Genomic DNA, 17,103 nt, shown 5'->3' on the forward strand with positions numbered 1-17,103 from the left:
TTAGGTTACTTATTCAAGGTCACATAGCTAGTAAATGGCAGGCCTGGAGTGTCAGACTCAGATTTCTTGACTCCAAATCCAGTATTATTAACACCAAACTGTTTCAGATTTGTGTCCTCTACACTTAGGGGTTAGGTAGTGTCTGGGCATTTGGAAGCACAAAGATTAATTTAATGCTTAAAATATCAAAATAAATATCTACCAGACAGCATCAGTTGCCTTGTAGACATTTCCAAATGAATGTCTCAGTTGTTTTCAGTCACGTCCAATTTTTTGTGACTCCATTTTGGATTTTCTTGGAAAAGATGTTGTAATGGTTTACCATTTCCTCCTCTAGCCCATTTTACAGATGAGGAAACCAGGGTAAATAGGGTTAAGTGACTTGCCCTAGATCACACAGCTAATAAGTATCTGAGGCCAGACTTGAACTCACGGAGTTTTTTAACTCAGAATCTTCCTGACTCCAGGTTCAGCACTGTGCCACCTAGCTGCCCTAATTGGATAGCTCACATGCAACTGAAACTCGGAACTCTTTCTCTCTCCACCCCTATCTCACGCTTCTTCTTCTTCTTTTTTTAACCTTTACCTTCCATCTTTGAATCAATACTAAATATCAGTTTGAAGGCAGAAGATTGGTAAGGGCTAGGCAATTGGGGTTAAGAGACTTGCTCAGGTTACACAGCTAGGATGTCTCTGAGAACAGATTTGAACTCAGGAAGATGAGTCTTCTTGACTTTGGCCTGGCACTCTATCCAGTGTGCTACCTGACTACCATATAGCACTTATATCCTGTCTATGATTCCATTCTATCATTATCTTGCCTATCTTTTCACACAGACTCTTCCTCATTCCTGGAAAATATTCCCTTGTTACTATCATGTGTCTTTCTTTCCTTAAGATATCTTAATTTGGTCTTGGTTTGAACTGGGCCTTAGCTGCTTCTTCTGGAAGTTGAGAGTCTTGAACTTTATTTTGGGGTCATTTCATATACTCTAGCCTAAGTGGGTTTCTACCTTCCACCACTCCCTCTAAAAAAAAAATCCCTATCAATCCATGGGGAAGTGAGTAAACAGGCTTTTGCCATAAATCTATAGTGCTCTCATCAGACTCCTTGGGGAGAAGAGCTAATCACAAAATTGAGTGGTATTATTGAAATACCTGTAATTATAGTTTAGAGAGATTTTCTCTGTCCTTAGGCAAAGCACTAACTTGAACGTGATCCTCATCTTAAATAGACGAATCAGAAACTAACATTAAATAAAAGCAGTAGGATTGAGTGATATTAGTGATGCATGTCAAAGATGGAGACACAGCCAGGAGAACATACTCTTAGATTTTTAATTGTTACTGACTATTCTAGGATTGTTCTGGTTTCTACATTTTTTGAGAAAAGAATTAAGACTGGCAAGAATTTTCCATGGATTTTTCTGGGCAAAAGTAAAAAAGAGGAACTTTACCTGGATTCTTGTCTGCTTGAATGTGGAGTTTTTTCTTTAATGTTTGTGATTTAACTGCCCCCCCAAGATAAATCCATAATCAACAGAGGTAGGCTTGGATGAAGGTAAGATTAAAGGTTTAATGAAACTTGAAAAGTTTGAGAGAGAAGTAGAGAAAAGGTCAGAGAAAGAGTGCTGTAAGCTTTATGCTTACAAATAAGAAACTGAGGACTGCATCACCTTCTGCTGTCATTTCCCAACCTCCATGCCCAGTTCTTACCTTCCTCAATGTATTTTGAGTTCTCTTCTACACTCCAATCCTCTTATAGCCATTCTTGATGACTTTAGGATTGAGACAGATGACTCTCCTAACATCCTAAGCTCAGTTGATCAACTTCCTCAAACCCCAAGACTCCATTTTGCCTAAACTCTCTAGTGGGGTGGTTATACTTTGGAATTCACCATCCAGAAACTACTTCACATTCAAGATCTTCCTTTTTATCACAGAAGACAAAAGTTTTCATCTGGCTTTTTAAGGCCTTCTATAACCCAGCATTGACCAACCTTAACCATAGTATGACCCTTCATCAGATTTATGATCCAGTCAAACTAGATTCCTAACTATTGCCTGAACTTAAACCTCCATTCTCTTGATTTTATGTATTCTCCCAAGCCTTTGTCTAGGAAGAACCCCAGCTACATCTTACCCCATCAGAATCCTTTTTATTCTCTCTATGGTCTAGCTTACATTTTGTGTCCTCTGTGAAACCTTTCCCAATTCCCTAAACTAACAGGGATTGTTCTCCCTTCAGAATTTATTAAGTATTTTTCTGGATTTCTACCTTTGCCCCTGTTTTCACATTTTACTTTATATAAAATACCTATTAATGATCCTTTCTGAGTCTTCCCCAGTAGATTATAATCTCCTTGAAGGCAACAACCACATTTCCTTAGATGCAGTATGTCACAGTGGAAAAGAGTTTTGGGATGGAATTCTAATGATTTGTCTCCATCACATAATAATCTACTTGATCTGGGGCAAGTTATTTAACTTTTATTCCTCAAAAAATTTCATAGGACTTATTATCAGAGGTCTTGAGTTTGAATCTCAACTCTGCCACGTGCTACCTGTGTGACCTTATCTCCCTAAGCCTTAGGTTTTTTCGTCTATATAATGAGGGAGTTGGACTAGATGGTCCCTTCCAATTCTAAATTTAGAATTCTATGATCTTATCATTTTAAAAAAAACCCATATATTCTTAGAATCGATTAAGTATCATTTCTAAGGCTGAAGAGAGTGGTAAAGGCTAAGCACTGGGGGTTGTGACTGGCCCAGGGTCACCCAGCTGGGAAGAGTCTGAATCCAGAGGCTCCCATCTCTAGGCCTGGCTCTCTATTCACTGAGCCACCTACTTGCCTACTTAGCTGTTATTTTACTTAATTTTCCCTTTATTATCTCTTTAATAGTAATAATTATTATGTTGAAGAGTTTCTGATTTACCATTGGGGTGGGGACAGTAAATAACATAGCATTCGGCATGAGGTTAATATGGGGATAGACATGGTCTTTTTAAAGGGAAAAATAGTATTATCCAATCAGTTCAGTAGGTCTTCTGGAGTAATTGGTATATGATCGGCTAGAGATACTGGTGTCTTGAAAAAGAAAGGCACCTAGAGGCATTGTTGACATCTTGGTGCTCTGGGAGGGAAGAATGTTGCAAACCTTAAATTACATAAATGAGAGTTGTGCTATTGTGGAGGTATTAACATTCTCATCTATAAAATGTTATACATCTCCAGAAAGAGAACTGATGGGCTCAGTGCTGATTGGAGCATATTTTTTTCCCTTTCTTTTTCTTTTTCTCCCCCAGAACATGACTAATGCAGGAATGCTTTGCATGACTATATATGTCATGTATATGTAATGAATATCCTGCTTCTTGCCTTCTCAATGGGTGGGGAGTGGTGAAGGTGGGGGAAAGGCATGTGGAACTAAAAATAAAATCTAAATTATAAAAAAGTATCATAAAACCTGATCTGGAATCCTCAGGAAGTGAATTGTTGTGTCTAATAGAGTTCTCCCATATGACTAAGCCTTTAAGTACTAGACTTTATGTTTTAGACTGGATAGATATCTTTATGTATCTATTGAGATAATCATGTGATTTTGGTTGGTTTGATTATTGATATGGTCAGTTATGTGGATGCTTTTCCTAATATTAAACCTTGCATTCCTGGTATAAATTGTACCTGATCATAGGGAATAATTCTCATGATAACTTGCTGGAGTCTTTTTGCTAGTATTCTGTTTAAGATTTTCACATCTATATTTAAGATTTTTGCATTGATGACATCTTTCTAAGATTTCATTTACAGTAGAACCAGAAGTCTTGAGTTCAAATTCCCTCCTCTGATGTGCTTATTATTTGTGACCTTAGGCAAGATGCTATCTTCCCTCATCTTTTTCTTTACCTCTAAAAATAAGGGGATTGGACTAGAAGATGTTCTCTTGAGACTTGAGACTCCTTCTACCATCACGATTCTGTAATTGGGACCTGGACACAAAAAAGATATGTCTCTCCACTCCCCTTATCTTTTTTTAAACCTTTACCTTCTGTCTTCAAACCAATACTAAGTATCAGTTCCAAGGCAGAAGAGTGGTAATGGCTAGGCAATTGGAATTAAGTGAATTGTCCACAGTCTTGAAGGTAGGAAGTGTCTGAGGGCAAATTTGAACCCTCCCTTTAACTCTTATGGTCATCATGAATGAATGAATGAAAAAGCATTAAGTGCTTTCTATGTATAAAGCCTGCTGCTTTGCTGATATCTCTTCTAATTGCTATTTCATCCATTATTATTCATTTTAGGGGAAGGGGGAATCTGGATGGGTGGACTGCTTGCCTTTTGATAAATAATGCCGAACAGATAGAATCTCATAGACTCAAATAGGATTTCCATTTGGAAAGAAACCTTAGAGATCATCTACTTCACCTTCTCATTAGGCAGATGAGGAAACAGAGCCTTAGAAGTGAAATCACTTGCCCAAGTCACCCCCAGCCCTGTCCTGTTGACTCCAAATCTCCTCCACTGTGTTGGAACTTGGTACAGCTGCCATGTTCTGGGTCTTTCCCACCCCACTTCCAGCCATCTTCATGGTGGCTTATTAGCTTTTTCTTCTAGTTTTTACTGAATCAGAAACCATTGCATTTGGCCAGGGATTTTGGAAGGATGAATTCGAGATAGACTAGTTTTAAATGTACTTCCCTAGCCACCAAATGAGAGAAAGAAGAGAGGGAAATGAAGGGTTTCTGCCCCTGGCTTTGGCGAATTGATGCAAAGCGCTGGTTAAAGAAACATCTAATTTCCCTTTTTAGTAAGGAATGATAAGTTTTACTTAATTTGCAATGTGACTTCATCGATGTGACTCGGAAGATACTTATTGGAGCAATGGTGAGCCCCATGTGTGCTCTCGATAAGAAATTCTTTGAGTAATGTGTTCATTTCTTTAATGCCCAGTTAGTAACTAGAACTTTGTGTTTAATTCAGCTCTCAGAGAGGGTAGTGCCTAATTCACCAGTGACCTCCTGTGGTTTGACCCAGCCTCCTTGGCTAGCTCTTTTATAGATGGAGAAAATAGAGACTATTAGCTGAGGTAATAATAACTTGCCCAAGTTAGCATACAGCAGGGATTACTCATGGCTCTTGAATTACCAGTCAGCTCATTGGTCCATGTGCCAAGCCACCCCCCTTCCCCCAACCCCCCCAATGCTTTTTGCTAGCTTTATCTCAGGAAGAGCGAGCCAATGAGAAAGACTCTGCTGGGATGGGAAAGAAGAGCAGCTTGGCGGTTGTTTTCAGCCCAAATCCTACAGCCTGCTGTAGATGGCATTTAGGCCTTGATGTCTGCTATTGGACAAGAGGAATCTTCCAGCAAACAGTGTCAGATGTGGCCTTGCCCTTGTGGCAAAGAGAGGCGTGGGGTCATCTGGAGGCTGGAAATCTGAAAGGGAAAGAAATATTAGTCATTCTGGCAATGTTAGCTCATAAATACAGTCATTTAGGAGATAAGGAAACATTATCTATACTGTTCAGATCCGTGGCCTTAGAGTTATCTCCCAAAAGTAAAAGAATTAGTAAAGAATTTGTGATATGTTTTTGACTTTAGTATCATAAACCAGAAAGTCCTGAATTAAGATTTTACAAATTTGTTTTTCCACAGAACTCTCCTATTCATTGTTTGGCATTTAAAACTCCCTGGGTACTACTTATTAGGAATCAGATAGGAAAATATAACTTCTAGGACTAAAACCTGTTATTTTGAATATAAAAGGCAGAAATCTTGGGCCTATTTTCCTGCTCTTCTGGAAGAGGGAGAAGCTATTAGATAACTTTTCATTTAGAAAGCATCTAGTTACTGTGATATTAGAATAGAATTTGGCAGAGGGTGGCAGAGTTAGTCCCAAGGAAGCCTCAGACCTTTTGATATTTTATTAGTGTGACCATTTTGATCTGAAGAAAATAGAGCCAACTGAAATATTGGTAAAATGACCTGGTGGTACAGTGGAAAGAATGCTGGATTTGTAGTAGTCAGGAAACCTGGGTTCATATAGGGCAGCTTAGCTCTTTACTACTGCTGTGGCCTTAAGGCAGCTCAGTTCACTCTCCTGGGTCCCAATCCCTCATCTATTAATTGAGTTTTATAGTAGATGGCTTCTGAGGTCGCTTATAGCCCTGAGAATAATGGTTCTCCCTCCAAATCATGTGTCCTCCTTCTAGCTCAGCCCTTGCAGCCATTATTCAGGGATGCTACTCCTATGGATAAAGGGCCAGTGATTCCCTACTAACTGCCATCCAACTGCCACTCCTCAGGCAGGCTTAGCAGCCCAGCTGAACCAGTAAAGTATCCTGAGGGAGAAAGAGAAGTGGCATGTGTCAGGCAAGTCAACCGCTGGGACTACCACATCCCCTCTGACCCATGTTTAGGATCCTGAGCCCAGGAACATTTCACTATTCATGTCCAACAGACCACTGTCCCCCACAGGCATTATTGACTGTTGTAATCCATGTGGGCAAGAGGCCCATCTATCCCCAGCAACAACTGCTGACCAACTGCCACCAATGGCCAGCTGGGCTTCGGAGCCTTGAGTGTCAATGCCCCCCATCTCCCTGGGTCCTGCTATCAGCACAGCCTCACCAGCCACCATCCAGGAGGCAACCTTTGAGGAGATAATGCTTAGAAACTGCTTCAAACAGAACCCAGAAAGGAAAGTTCTCACTACTAAAGTCCTTGACCAGGTCAAACTGATAGGATTTTATCAGTGGAAATGGCATTAAGGAAGAGGCAATGTCATCTTAAGGACCGTGGGCCCTTTCTATCTGACTTGTCACTTAAGCCTTCTCACTGACTTCTCTGCTTCATTAGATGTGAGATCCTCAAGATCAGGAACTGGCTTGCTTTCTGGTTTGGACTCCAGAGCAAGCCTCTGCACATAGAAAACACTTAAAAAATGGCCTTTCATTCATTCAGGATAGCTGGGGAGAGTATATGCAGGCATTATCCAAAAATCACAGATGATCACTAACTAAATCACCTTGAAAATACCAGATAGTAAATCTCAACCATTCATTGCTGAATGTAGGTTTTGTAGGGTTACAGCAGAACATCATAAGACCTTGAATCAGGCCAGGCTGAAATCAGGACAAAAATTCAAATCTGACCTCAGCCACTTCCTAACTGTGTGATCCTCTGTCTGTTGAACTTACCCCTGTCTGCCTAGCCTAGCCGTTTCTTTCTTAGAGTTGTTACTAAGAAAGAAAGGACAAGTTTAAAAAACAACAACAAAACAAGACCTTAAACCTAAACTTGGAAGGAACTTAAGGAGCTACTCCAGCTCCTTCTTACTGATAGAGAATGAAGAGACATTGTCACTCAGGGTGTAAGCAACAAAGCTTTGATTTGATTTGAAAAGACTGGAACCCAGGACTTCTGTGGACAAAACTAGTGCTCTTGTGATGGAAATTTAATTGTCTAATTGAATGGTGTCCAGACAGCACAGCTCCTTTAAGTGGTCTGCCCTTTTAAAGACAATGTTTAAATGTATTTTTTCTTCCTTGTTTTTTTGTAAAATGGGAGCTTGGCAGCTTGGCAACTTTGAGTGTTTGTTTTAAGCAGTGTTATTTAAGCATTAAAGGGAGCAGAGAATGGGATCCATTCTAGGCAAGATGTTCTTATTGCACGGTTTTGCCAATCTTTTCTCTCTTAAGTAACTCCTGAAAAACAATCTCTCATGATGTGCAAATAACATAAACACCTGGTTGGCCATATGTAAGTTTAATGTTTTTCTTTTCTTTAAAAACACACACACACACACACACACACCAAAAAAACCTTACCTTCTATCTCAGAATTAATACTGTGTATTGGTTCTAAACTAGAAGAGCACTAAGGGCTAAGCAATAGGGGTTAAGTGCCTTACCCAGGATCACACAAGTAGAAAGTGTCTCAGGCTAGATTTGAACCCAGGATCTCCTGGCTCCAGGCCTGACTCTCTATTTACTGAGCCCCTTAGCTGCATCTAGTTGAATGGTTTTTCTTAGCTATATGAAAGGATACATTACTCCAAGAATTCAAGGGTTGGCTTTCCCCACTTACTAACCGTGAACTTAGACAACTCAGTTAAACTCAATGAGTATCAATCTCTTCATGTGTAAAATGATATTGATAATGATCCAGTGCTTACATGACTTCCCACAGTTGTAGGGAAAGTACTTGGGAAACTATGGCCAGGTGGTACAGTGGGTAAATTCCTAGACTTGGTCTCAGGAAGATGTGAATCCCAATTCTTCCTTAGACACTTAGCTGTGTGGTCCTGGGTAGCTGTCTAACCTCTTTAAGTTTCTTTCCTCATCTGCAACGTGGGAATGATAATAATAATACCTGCCTCCCGTGATTGTGGTGAGAATCCATATGGGGATACCATTTTTAGTACTTTAATAACCTTCAAATGCTATAGAAATGTGAGGTATTAGTAGCAGTAGCTGGGAAAATGCCAAGTGAATCTTAATGGCTCCGGTCATTTGGGATGAGCAGGTGTTAGAAGAGAGGTGGAGCATCAGAGAGGGTGATTAGAGGTGTAATTAGGCCCTTGGGTGGGTGTCTTGAATATTTTTTTAAACTCTTATCTTCTGTCTTAATGTCATTTCTAAGAGAGAAAAGCTATAAGAGCTAGGCAATTGGACTTAAGTGACTTACCCATGATCACACAATTAGGTAGTGTCTGAGGCTAGATTTGAACCCCAGTTCTCCTGACTCCAAGCCTGGCCCTCTATTCATCGTGTCACATAGCCTCCCCAGTTAGTCATGTGCCAAATGACAAATAATTATGGATAGAGGTGAAGGCTCAAGATTGTGATCTGGGTCGTAGGAAGGAAGATCAATATTGAGTGAAACGAATGATCAAAAAAGCATCTATTAACAGTTTATCCTGTCAAACACTGAGGAAAAGTGAAGACAGTCCTAGAGTGCCCCCTAGGAGCCCTGTGTTCTAACAAGGGAAGATAAAACCCAGAGGAGTGATTTGGGAAATGTATTTTGGTTTGGAAAGTCATTGGGATGGTGAGTAGAGCCACTGAGGAGTAGATTGACATACCCTTTCCAGGAGCTATCATGATAGTACTTTGATTATAGTTCCAGAACTCAAAAAGTTGGGGCTGGGAGAGAGTTGGCACGAGATGTCTGTGTGTTCAAGTCAGATGTATCAGATGCAAGCCAGCCTTGGAAAAGGTCAGATCCCAAGTCTATCCCAAGACTATGTGGCATAAGTCATTATTTTCTATGTTCAAATGGGTGAATGGGTGTTTTAAAATTTCTTCTTAGATTAGCATAACTGAGTGGAGTAAGAAAAGGCAGTCAAAGAGAAACACACATACACACTTTTGAATTTGATAGCAGGCTCCCTTTTCCTGTGACTTATATTAAATATGTCAAGGAATACCTATTTAGGCTAGATTTACATTAATCAAATAAAATCAAATAAGATTTCATCCATTAATTTCAAAATGTTACAAAATTGCCTAGGAACTGTGTGCTCTTAAAGATGTGGGGAACAGGATATAGAAGCGAGGACAAAGCTGGACTTTGCTTCAAGCAACTTACCTTATAACCTTGAAGCATACTCTTCAAAACTAAAGGAGAGGTAGAATTTTCATTTTGGGGAGTGAACATTTCATATGTGTTTTCAATAGATTTATTTATTTTTCCAGATTATTTTTTGCAATTCCTCAATTAAAGCCCCATTGTGAAGCCACATTGTGATGTGGAAGTGACCCTGGGTTCCAGAAGACAATGCCAGCAAAGTACATGTTCTGGTAGGTTTTACCAAGCATTTAAAAAATACATAACCCTTAGCTTCTGTCTCAGGATAGATACTGTGTATTAGTTCCAAGGCAGAAAAGTGGTAAGGGTAGGCAATGGGGGTCAAGTGACTTGCCCAGGGTCACACAGCTGGGAAGTGTCCAGGGCCAGATTTAAACCCAGAATCTCCTGACTTTAGATCTGGTGCTCTATCCCCAAGCCACCTAGCTGCCTCTTTACCAACTTTTAATTGGTAAATAATGGCTACATGACTGCAAGGTCAAGCTTAGTCCAGTGCACTGAAGACTGGCCACCAGGCAATTCTTTTATTTTTGGACAAGACCACTCACAAAATGTGGAGGGAGGCATACCAGAAAAATCAGTTGATTTTTTAAAGTTCAGTCTTGTAGCTATGTTAGAAGTCAGAGATTTGGTTATTTTATTCACTAGAACTTATTTCCCATAGGCTATTTTTAATATAATTAATAGAAAGGCCTCAAACTGATAAAACAATGTTTTTATTTTCAACATATTATTCTTCATCACAAGATATGTTTATTTTAACAAACTAACACATATCTCCCAATTTATAATTGCTTTATTATCTGAAATTTGAGTTTAAAACAAAACACAGAAATTTTTGTTGAAACGAAAGAGATTATTTAGGCCAAATCAATAGGGAATAAGTGGGTGGCAAAATTTCCCCAGAGTATCTGCCAGCAGAAGGTTCTCCCTATTGGAGAGCCCAATTGGATTACTTGGAGTGATCTGCCCAATCCCACCCCTACCATCTGTGGGAATAAGAAGGAGACTCCTATTGTTTTTAATTTTTGAACCAAAGCCTAGTTCAATCCTTCTACCTCTGTTTGGGGTTCTAAACTCCTGAAACTCAACCATTTAGAGTACAAAATCTATTTGCTATTATGTGATAACTTTTAGGACATAATACAATTTCAAGAAGTTTTAGCCTCAGGTCAACTGACTCTGCCAAAATTCCACAGTTCTTATGGAAATAGTCCTTTTTATTTCTGACCTCCCACAACAATGTCTTATTCTGTATAGCAACTGAACTCTTAAATGATCACCTAATTCTTCCATTTTTTTCAGTTAATCTCTTTTAAAACAGAAAAATAAAACCAATGAAACAAAAAATCACAATAATTAATATTTATATAATACTTTAGATTTACAAAGCAGTTTAAAAATATTTTCTCATTTTTATACTCATAATAACCCTCAAAGATAGATGTTATTATTAAACTACTTTGTAGATAAAGGAATTGAGGCACACCTAGGTTAAGTGACTTGTCCAGGGTCACTTGGATAGTGTCTAAGGGTGCATTTGAACTCTAGTCTTCTTGACTCCAGGCCCAGTATTTTATCCACTGAGCCACCAAGCTGATTCTAATATGCATAGTGAAGTATATAAAATTTCTTAAATGGCCACATCCCCAAAATATGTCTCACTCTGCTCTCTGACTTCATCTGTTCTCTAGCAAGAGGTGGGTGGCATGCTTCATTGTGGGTCTTCTGAAATCCTATTTGACCATTGTGTGATGAAAGTTCTTAAGTCTTTCAAAATTGTTTGTCTTTACAGTATTATTTTTATTATCTAGATTGTCCTCCCGGTTTTGCCCTCTTCCCTCCACATCAGTAGATATAAGTCTTCCTGGGTTTCTCTGAATCCACACCTTTCATCATTTTCTATGCCACAGTAATATTCTAGTATATTTATAGACCATCGTTTCCCTAACTGAGGAGTGGCCATCTGATTCTTGAACTAATTATTCTATCTTCCCCTGATTTTCTCCATTCCCAAATTCCTTGAATTTCTTGAAAATCCAATTCCTTTCCTGAGGTTCAGTTCCACTTATTTATTTCTTCATTTCCCACTTGGATAATTTGTGAAATCTCTACCCAATCCTCAGATTCTTAGAAAGGATCATAAACATTGCTTTCCTGCTCTCCAGGTGCTAATCCAGCTTTGCCTCATCTGGCCAACTTCTCTACTTAGATACAATTAGAAAATAATGTAACTAAATTAAGATCAGTATAGTATTGGCCAAAATAAACAATGTTTATCTGTCTCTTGTGAATTAAAGTACTGTTTAAAAATATCTCTTTAAAGAGGCAATGTGGTGTAATGAATAGAAAGCAGACCTAGAATCCAGATGAATTTATATTCCTTTCATTCATATACCTTTGACAGATTCCGACTGGGTGACTTTGGGCAAGTCACTTAACCATCATTTATCCCAATTTCCTTTACTGTAAAGTGAAACTAAAAATAGCATCTAAGTTTCAGAGTTGTGAGAATAAAATAAAATGTTATTTGTAATTTAAAAGTGCTATTAAAATGCTAGCTAGGATGTTGATAATATGTGGCCTTACATAAGTCTCTTAATTTATCTATGTTTTAGTTTCCTCAATTAGAAATAATCTCTAAGATCCTTTCCGGTTTATGTATTAGCTGTGTGATATGTGGTAACTCAACCTCTCTCACCCTCTGCTTGCACATCAATAAAAAGAAGAAAATGATAACACCAAATAGCAACTTAAGTATAACATGTAAAATACTTTGACATTCTTTATTATTTTTTTTTGGAAACTCTTATTTTTTGTCCTGGTAACAACAGATGGGCAAGGGCTAGACAAATGGGATTAAATGACTTGTCCAGAGTCACACAGCTAGGGAGTGTCTGAGGCCAGATTTGAACCCTAGTCCTCCTGACTGCAGACTTGGCACTCTATCCACTGAGCCACCTGCTCTGACATTCACTTTAAAAAATAAAATTGAATTTCAAATTCTCTCCTTCCCTTCCTTCGCTCCCCTACCCATTGAGAAGACAAGCAATGTGATCATCAATTATATATATGAAATCATGTAAAACATTTCCATCTTAACAATGTTGTTAAAAAAACACAAAATAATAAAAAGCAAGAAACATAAAAAAGTATGCATCAACTTTCACTCAGAGTTCCATCAATTCTCTTTCTGAAAGTGAAGAGGATTTTTCATCATGAAATCTTTGGAATTGTCTTGAATCATTGTCTTGTCTAAGTCTCATAATTGATTATTTATGTACCCTATTGCTGTCACTGTGTACAATGTTCTTCTAGTCCTACTAATTTCTCTTTGCATCAGTTCATCTAAATCTTTCCAGGCTTTTCTGAAAACATCCTGCTGGTCTTTTCTTATAGCACACTAGTACCCTATCACAATCATCTACCATTTTGTTCAGTCATTTCTCAGTTGATGGACATCCCCATAACTTCCAGTTCTTTGCTATCACAGAAAGAGTTGCTATAAATATTTTTGTCTTTTTCCCTTTTCTCTGATCTCTTTAGATACAGACTCAGTATGGTATTTCTGGGTCAAACTCTATCCCTAGTTTTATAGCCATTTGAGCATAGTTTCAAATTATTTTCCAGAATGGCTAGACCTTAATGTAAAACACTTTGAAAACCTCAAAGGGCTGATAAATGTTTGCTACTGCTGTCCCTGCTGCTACTTCTACTATCACTACCACCAGCACCACCAGCACCACCACCTCTCCTCATCCTCCTCTTACTATTGCTACTACTACTCTTACTACCTTTCTGGGCATCTTGATACCAGGGAAAGGGAAAGGGATGTCATTAATTTTTTTTTAATTTTTTTATTGTTTAGAAAAAATTTCCATGGTTACATGATTCATGCTCTTACTTTCCCCTTCACCCCCTGAGCTTACCCCCTCCCCCCCATGGCTGATGTGTATTTCCACTGGTTTTAACATGTGTCATCGATCAAGACCTATTTCCATATTATTGATAGTTGCATTGTTGTGGTCATTTTGAGTCTACATCCCCAATCATGTCCGCATCAAGGGGGATGTCATTAATAATGGAAACAAAGGTTCTCTAGTTATTAATACACATGTATTCATTCCCTCACTGTAAATTAATAGGCATTCTAGTTTATAAACCAATCTCTCATGAGTTTGGTTAGCATAAGTGAATTCTAAGGGTTGGACTCTTCCTGGATGGATAAATGAATAAAATGGGATTTCTGAATCCTTATTATTGAAGACCACAATCTAGACTGGAGTGATTTTTCCCAGGTATCAGCCCTCCTACAAAGTGTCACTTTCACAGCCTGTCTATTCTACTCCCATCTCCCAACACATCTCTTTTTAAATTCACTTTTTCAATGATTAAGCATTTAACTTCTCTCCCTTCCCCCAGCGCCATCTTTGCTACAGCATCCCTTATAGGCAGTGCCTATCTAGAGAGGTTTCCAATATTTGTTGGTGATGCAGATTGAAGAGTACTACCTTTTGTTTCTTGTGCTAAACAAAACTTAGCCTTTTATATTCTCTGAAGTGTTGAGGACTCTCAAATTAGATTATCGTCTTGCCCTTGAATGGACTGTCCACTAGGAGGGGGAAAAAAACCCAAAGACCAGAGCTGCAGCAGCCTAGGACCATTGTTTACTTGCTTTGTTGATATGACCCTAGTGTGGAACTTCCTCTCTTGGGTTTCTGAAGCAGAGAGGAAAAAAAATAGAAAGATTAGCAAGATGGCCACAACAGGAAAAAAAGAAATATCCTTTTGGTCAGGTCTAAGAGGAAGGATGTACAAGCCACTAAGACTGAATTTCTCCTTTTGGTAAGGGTTGGGAGGTCCTTGGGCCTGCTGGTCATGAGTATCTAAGAACTCCGCCTCCATTTAAATAAGATTTTGATAAAAGTGAGGGAGCCCAGTGAAAATGAGTTTTTATTAGAAATGTGTATAATTTGATTTGAAGCAAATTAGGAGTCTGGCTCAGGGAAGAACTGAGGCTGGTGAAAGGGTCAAATCTAATTCTGATCCTCTAATTGCACAGACCAGTAAGTCTGAGGGTGGAAGCTTATAATTTTGGTTTCTCTTCACAAGGGCAGAGAAAAGTGCTTTCTAGTCCTAATGCCAGTTCAATAGGATTAGTAGAGCCCTGTAGTGACATTTGGGGCTTGTCTGTCAGCTGATGATGAAAGAGGGCTGTCTAGACAACTCTTCTGGAAGCTAAGAAGTAAAAACTGATTTTGACAGTGAGCATATCTTTTATTTAAAAAAAAACACACTGTTCAAAGACTTCCTGGGCAATATGGCCACTAGCTAATTTATCTGAAAATGCATTTTTTAGTACTTTCTCTTTGCCCTGCATACATGTTATGAGAAATGCAGAGAATTCAAGGAACCAGTGACTTGACTGGGGAAATGAGGCATATAACATCCGTCTGAAAATGTGACTCTTAGTACTAGGTAATAAATAAATGTTTAGCAAATAGATCATAGAGTAAATGCCATATGGATTCAGCAGAAGTAGAGATCACTTTGAAGCAAAGTGATTACAAAAGTCTTTTGGAAGATAGATGGGAGGTTTGAACTAGTTCTTTAAAGACGAGTAAGAATTAGGACAGCTAGGTGGCTCTGTGGATAGAGAGGCAAGCCTAGAGAGGTCCTGGGTTCAAATGTGCCTTCAAGGACTTCCTAGCTATGTGACCCTGGGCAAGTCATTTAACACCAACTGCCTACCTCTTACCTCTCTTCTGGTTTGAAACCAATATTTAGTATCTCTTCTAAGATAGAATAGATGTGTTTTAAAAAAAAATGAATTGTTGAATGTCACTGTAGATAGGGTTAGAAAGATCCAGAGGTTAAAGGTGTCTAGAGGAGAAAATGTCATGCATATTTGGGGGGCAGCAAATAGACTTGTTAGACTGGAGTAGTAAGTGAGCAGACTACAAAGGTCAGTTGGGGCCAGATTCTGGAGTGCTGGCAATACCAAGCTAAGGAATTTGGATTTCAGCCTGTAGGCAGTTTGGGAATCATTAAATATTTTTAAAGGGGGTGGGGGAAAGGAAGGACATGATGAAAGTAATATTTTAAGATGGTAAACCTGGCCAGCTGGATAGACTGCAGGGGGAGACTATTTGGGAGACATCGTAATAATGCAGGTGAAAGGTAATGAAGACCTGATCTGAAGTAATGGTGGTGGAAATGGAGAAGAAGGGATGTCAAAGTTTAGTTAAGGACTTTGTGATGGGATGTGGTGCTCTCTGGCTCTCTGTGATATTTCTCTTATGTGTGTACGATTAACAGGAGCTCATTGGTATAGGGTAATTCTGGATGGGAAAGCTCCTTCTACCTATGCATGTTGGCACCTCCTCTGTAACTCTTTGCCTTCTCTAGAATTATATAACATGAATATAGAGTTCCCTATGAACCTGAGAGACTAAATGATTTCCCTGGTCTTCCAGTCAGCACATGTCAGAGGTCTTCCTGTCCCGAAGGCTAGCTCTCAGTATAATCCCTTTATAGTAGAGGCATTAAGCAAATAAAGAAAAGGATGTCCATCAATTATTTTAAAAATCCCCAGAAGAGAGCAAAAAGGAGATCAGAAGGGGACACAGCCAAGTCAGGACAGTGTAGAACTATCGTGTTAAATCTGAAACATACAACAACAACAACAATTCACGCTTTCTTATCTAATGGAAATTTATAGTTTCATAAGCAAGTCACCTTTTCTTCTTTACACAGGGAAATGTTAATATTGATTGATGTTTGTCAACTTTATGATAATAAAACAGGAGAATTTAAATCTTTGAAAAATGGTCCTTTAGCTTTTACTTGAAGATCTCCATAAGCATTCATTATCAACTCCCAACTGGTTGGTCTGTCATGTTCATGAAGGCATCTTTGGTTCAGGGAAATGATTAAGCACACGTGTTAAGGTATCATACTTGGATGCCTCAGAATGTCTCTTTCTCCTGCCCCCTTGTTATATAAATTGCTTAAGGAGTTTGTGCTATAGATCTATGGCATTCATGAATGTCCCATTTACACAGACATGTCTTCAGATGAAAAGGAGGGTTTCTAGGGCCGATTTTCAGTTTTTGTTCAGGTGCAGAAAAGAACTAGGAGTGAAGATTGAGATGGCTTCTCTTAAACTTTGGCTTGGAGAGTCCTTTAAGGACTTAACGAAGCTCAACATTCAAGGATGGTTCATTCCCCCAAGAAATAGTTGTAGATATTTTTTTTTGACCTACACATTTAGAGGATTCAATGCAATCTGTATAAAATGATGGAGTGGGGGGGGAGATAAGGATCTTTTTAGCTGACTCCAAGTGATTATATACCCAGTTGCTAATTTAATTTCAGTTACATTGTAGTATAAGAGATTTACCCAGAGAGATCTCATTGCAGAATTTGTAGCTCTTTAGACTCCCCAAACCAAACTATTTAAGAAGTAAAAGAAAGAAAACCTTGGCTACTGGTGGTTTTTCAAAAATGTAC

At 38.7% G+C, this 17,103-nt stretch overlaps 1 long non-coding RNA gene across 1 annotated transcript in view; it reads left to right on the forward strand.

Annotated features, from left to right (window-relative positions):
- Nucleotides 1–17,103, forward strand: part of LOC123250365 — a 162,512-nt gene that overhangs the window by 36,869 nt on the left and 108,540 nt on the right. The gene's annotated exons all lie outside the window — the stretch shown is intronic.

This window comes from Gracilinanus agilis, chromosome 5, assembly GCF_016433145.1.
Source record: "Gracilinanus agilis isolate LMUSP501 chromosome 5, AgileGrace, whole genome shotgun sequence".
Taxonomy (NCBI): domain Eukaryota; kingdom Metazoa; phylum Chordata; class Mammalia; order Didelphimorphia; family Didelphidae; genus Gracilinanus; species Gracilinanus agilis.